At 41.2% G+C, this 5,559-nt stretch overlaps 2 pseudogenes; one reads left to right on the forward strand and one right to left on the reverse strand.

Annotated features, from left to right (window-relative positions):
• Positions 1–510: 510 nt before the first annotated feature.
• On the reverse strand, positions 511–955 carry LOC142433360 (small ribosomal subunit protein uS13-like; annotated as a pseudogene).
• Positions 956–4,827: 3,872 nt separating this feature from the next.
• LOC142433361 (large ribosomal subunit protein uL11 pseudogene) lies at positions 4,828–5,323 on the forward strand (annotated as a pseudogene).
• The last annotated feature ends 236 nt before the right edge of the window (positions 5,324–5,559 follow it).

Consider the following 5,559-nt stretch of genomic DNA (forward strand, 5'->3'; position numbering starts at 1 on the left):
CTGTTATGGTCATAAGTGATATATTAACATTTCCTGGTATTATTGTATTATAGTCTTTCCTCTCTTCAGTTACGTAAGATTAATGTATTTTGAGGTTTTTCTTTGCATACGTAGATGTTTATTTTGTTATGTCTACTTGTCCAATTTCAACTCCCATGAGTATACAATGGCCTTCTTTGTCTCTCTTGATAGTTTTTACTTTGATATCCATTTTTTTCAAAAATTAATATTACTTCTGCTTTCTTTTGACTACCATTAGTTTGATATTTTTTATATTTTGTTTTTTAGTCTGTTTTTGTCCTTATAGCTGAGATGTGTTTTCTATAAGCAGCATATTAATAGCTCAAGTTTTCTCATCCATTCTAGCAATTTTTGTCTCTTAACTAGTAGATCTTATACATTTACATACGATGTTATTATCGATGGGTATGTTTTTAATGCTATCACTTTGTTATATATGTTTCCTTTTTTATGCATAAACTATTCACTAATAGACAAGTTTGATAGGCTTTAGTTCTTCTTAGACAGTCCACGGGTTCGACCACGGCGGCCAGTGGTCTTGGTGTGCTGACCTTGATGTCAAAATCTCAGAAGTGGCACAGCCCTCTGTGGGCCCCCATCTTTCTCAGTTGCTCCAGATGTTCAAAGACCCTGTTGTCCAGACGGTTGGCCAGGACAGTTGCCATCTTTCTCATCTTTCTGTCTATTCAAGAACCAGTCTGGAATCTTGTATGGCAGTGGATTCTGCAGGATGGTGGTCACCCCCTCAACCTTGTCTTTGGTGAGCTCCCCTGCTCTCTTGGTGAGGTCAATGTCTGATTTCCTCAACACGAGCATATCTTCGCCCCACACACTTCATGGCAGTGAAGGCAAAGGCTATTTTCTGCCGCCCATCTATGTTAGTCTTGAGCACTTACAAAATGTGCTGGAAGTTCGCAGGGATTACTAGAGACATGGCGGTAGCAGTGGCGTTGATGTGTAGACCTCCGGTGAAAGAGCATTTTGGTATATTTTTATGGTATTCATTTCATTGCTCATCATGATTTTCCGTGCTGATTTCCATTTTCTTAGGGATTTTCTGTTCAATTTTTTCCTGTTTTTACCTTACTGTTTAAGAGAATTTTATGATTTTCCCTTTTTATTTTGTTGAAGTTATAGAATTTTATTTGAGATCAGTTTGCTTTTAATTACTTTCTTTCCAAATTTAAGGCGGTTTCTGGTCTTTTGTTAACTACTCAGTATCTTCTCCATTCGACTAATATCTGTTATGTTTCTTCTCTTACTGTATTGTAAGTACCGTATTACAGTATTGCAAGGTGAGGCCTGCCCCTGGCACATCATCACGGGCCCGGTAAGTGCAATTTTACAGCAATAATAATGAAGATCATAGTAGAGTCATAGGGAGAATGAGAGATAAAAGAGATAGAAATAAAGGAGTCAGACACATTTTATGGGAGCATTGCACAACTGAGGCTCAATGGTGATTCACGTGGACAGAGAGAGATTTAATGCTAACCAAGGCTTTTATATTCTCTGGGGAGATGTAAGACCCCTAATTACAGGTGAAGACATACGTCACAGGAAAGGGTTGTGCTATAGGTAATACAATAATGGGAGGGGGTAACCTGGGGTTATCCACCCAATAGGACGATGAGGGATTGGGGTATACATGTGGCAAGATGGGTGGATCCTAGATTCAGGATGGCAGCCTACCTTGGATGTCACTAAGATGGTTTCACCTGTTCCCTGGCACAACTGATGGAGACCATAATCAGTAGGGTGTGAACTCCACCTACAGGAACCAAATCAATGACTGCAAACCTTTAGGGAGAAGTAATCCTTTGTCCTTAACATCAGGGAGCTGGGTCTACCTTAGTCTGGTGACTGAATGCCTCCAGGGAAGCTGTCTGTAAGCATCTGACCTCCCCCCATATGCTAGCCAAAAGCCCCTAATGCTTTCCATGTCTTTGGGGGAAACAAAGCTGGGGAAAAGTCTCTTTATAATCCCACACCATATTGTTGTCTTTATTGCAGAATGTTACCTGAGCTTCCCTATGTTGAATTGTACCATTTTGTTTCACTCTGTGTGTTACTTATGGAGGATGATTTCTTAAAAATTACATCATATATGTTGATCTTAGGATGCTGTATATTGTTGATTCTCTGTTCAAAGAACCAATGTCAGTGTTTTTTGTAAGGTTGGCCTGTTCTCACAAAATCCTTCTCCTCAGCTGATTTTCTGGAGCACTGGGGAGAGGGGCATCTCTGCAGATGTCACTTCAAGATAGCCAAGAATTTGAGGCTTCTTTTGGTTTCTCTACACTGAATTCCTTCCTCTGATGTGACCAGGCTGTTACTAGCAGGGGTTTCTATTCTTCTGGGGAGGTTAGAACTCAGGTTCCTGAATCTTCTTCAATTTCAATTAATTAATTTTTAAATGTTCTTTTGTGGGGCTCATACAACTCATCACAATCCATCCATCCATTGTGTCAAGCACATTTGTTGCCATGATCATTCTCAAAACATTACCTTTCTGCTAGAGCCCTTGTTATCAGCTTCTCATTTTCCCCATCCCTCCCCACACCTTCTTCCCTTATGAACCCTTGATAATTTATAAATTATTATTATTTTATCACTGTCTGACATCTCCCTTAACACACTTTTTCTGTTTTCCATCCAACAGGGATGAGGTTATATGTAGATCCTTGTAATCAGTTCCCCCTTTCCACCCCACCCTCCCTCCACCTTCCCGCTATTGCTACTTTCACGACTGGTCCTGAAGGGACCATCTGTCCTGGATTCCCTATGTTTCCAGTTCCTATCTAGTCCAGTATACATCCTCTGGTCTAACAAGATTTGTAAGGTAGAATTGGGATCTTGATAGTGGTGGAAGGAAGCATTTAAGAACTAGAGGAAAATTGTATGTTTCATCATTGCAACACTGCACCCTCACTGGCTCATTTCCTCCTTGCTACCCTCCAGTAAAGGGATATGCAGTTACCTCCAGATGGGTCTTGGTTCCCCAATCTGCACTCCCCCTCATTCACAATGATTTCATTTTTTGTTCTTTGATGCCTGATACCTGATCCCTTAGAAACCTTGTGATCACACAAGCTGGTGTGCTACTTCCACGTGGCCTTTGTTGCTTCTGTGCTAGGTGGCCACTTGTTTACCTTCAAGTCTTTAAGAGCCCAGATGCTATATCTTTTGATACCTGGGCCCCATCAGCTTTCTTCACCACATTTGCTTATGTAACCAATTGTCTTCAGCGATCGTATAGGGAAGGTGAGCACCCAATGGTATGATTTCTTGTTCTTTGATGTCTGATGCCTGATCACTTCAACACCTCATGATCACACAGGCTGCTGGTGTGCTTCTTCCATGTGGGCTTTGTTGCCTCTGAGCTAGGTGGCTGCTTGTTTATCTTTAAGTCTTGAAGAACTTAGATGCTATATCTTTTGATAGCCAGGCCCCATCATCTTTCTTCACCACATTTGCTTATGCATCCGCTTAGTCTTCAGCGACCTCTTCTTCACTTTTAAACAAGCCTTGTTTGAAGAGGATTTTGTAGAGCTTCAGGCCAGTGGCTATGTTTTTCCTCAGCTGCTTCCTTGCACTTTTTGAAGGCTCCTTCAATGAAAATTGACTGAGTTTTTCTATGAGACTATTGCCTAGGCCTTCAAACACAGAAAACCGAACTTGGAAGATATTTAGTTAGGTCTGAGGAGTATCTGTGGTTGTGTCTTCAGTGAATTTATGAGGAGCTTCAAAAATTATATAGAAAATGATTTAATACAGAATGTAAAATTTCCTTTTGCTTTTTGAAAACTCTTTGTGATAGTTTTTTCTTTAAATTGGCATAGCAACCTCACGGACAACAGAACACAGCGCTGCTCAGTAGTCCACCATCTTCACAGTATGTCTGCACTGGATGACTCTTGCTCATTGAGGGACTTCCTGTTTTTTTTCTGAACCTTTACTCTTTCAATCATGATGTCCTTCTTCGGGGATTTGTCCCTCCTGATAAGACATCCAAAATACACGAGAAGACTTCTTGACACTTTCATTTCTAAGGCGAATCCCTGCCCTAGTTCTTTCTCTGTCTTTCCCTGCCCTATTTCTTTCGAGACAGAGTTGCTCGTTCGTCTGGCTGTCTTTGGTATATTTAATATACTTTGCTACCAGCTAGTGGTGTAGGGTTACACGTTAGGGTGCAATTTGCATGGTCAATAGTTCGAAACCACCAACATCCCCTCAGGAGAAAGACTGTGCTTCCTACTTCTATCAAAGAGTCACAGTCTCTTTAGTGTTTCTGAGGGTGTACATTTCACGGAAGCAAATCAACTTACCGTTCTTCCAATGAGTAGTTATTGGATTGAACTGAGGTTCAACAGCTCATGCTGGTAACCCACTACACCACCAGGGTTGTCTTAAATGAGATAAAAGGTAGAGAAAACAATAGGGCAGACAGACAGCCTAATTTTACAACACTGGGTGTGAGCTATCCACTGGGGTTTGGAAAAGCTGGGACATATCGAAGAATCTGGAGGTGCATGCACATTTTTAGGGTTTTTCTCATGTTCAGGACAAATATGAGAAGGCTGTGATCTCTTACATCTGCCTGACTTTGGTGCTGTGCACTAGCAAGAGATGAGGATTAAGGGAATGCTGGAAACTGCTTGGATTAATGTTGAAGGCACACTCCACCAAATACAAGAGCCCTTAGAAAAAAGGTGGAGCTTTCAGCGGTAGGATCAGAGGAGAGTTCAATGCACCTTTCTTCAGTCGCTCTGCATCTGGGTTTGTCTGACACCAGCCGCCTCCGTTATGCTTCTCAAGTTTGACCCCCATGAGACCAAAGTCGTGTACTTGAAATAAATAGGTGGGGAAGTCAGTGCCACATCTGCACTGGCCCCCAAGATCAGGCTCTTTGGTTTGTCTCCATAAAAGGTTGGTGATGGCATTGTTAAGGCAACCAGTGACTAGAAGGGGTGAAGGATTACTGTGAAACTGATCATTCAGAATAGACCGGCCCAGATGGAAGTGGTGAATTCTGCCTCTGCTCTGATCATCAAAGCCCCCAATGAACCACCCGGGGACAGAAAGAAGCAGCAAAACATTAAGCACTGTGGGAACATCTTATGTTGAGATTGTCAGCATCGCCTGTCAGATGAGACACTGATCTTTGGCCAGAGAATTCTCTCAAAGTGTTAACGAAATCCTAGGGTATGCCTAGTTTGTGGGCTGCAATGTTGGTCACAGACACCCTCAAAATATCATAGATAGCATCAATATTGGTGCTGTGGAATTCCCTGCAGGTTAAGAACTACCAAATAAAACAATAAATAATCATTCAATTTCCCAAAATAAAAATAATTGGAGACATATTTGTCCAGTTATTTAATGATTATTTTATGTAATCATTACTGAATTAAGCTAACTAGGAGAAACTTTAGTAGACATACTTGACATTACAAAATTCATTCAGAAATGCCAGTAAGCAAACAACATACGCTGAAATACAAAAGAGCAGCAACCAAAGCTGGAAAATTGAGAGAA

The sequence above is a fragment of the Tenrec ecaudatus genome, chromosome X (assembly GCF_050624435.1).
Source record: "Tenrec ecaudatus isolate mTenEca1 chromosome X, mTenEca1.hap1, whole genome shotgun sequence".
NCBI classification, from domain to species: Eukaryota; Metazoa; Chordata; class Mammalia; order Afrosoricida; family Tenrecidae; genus Tenrec; species Tenrec ecaudatus.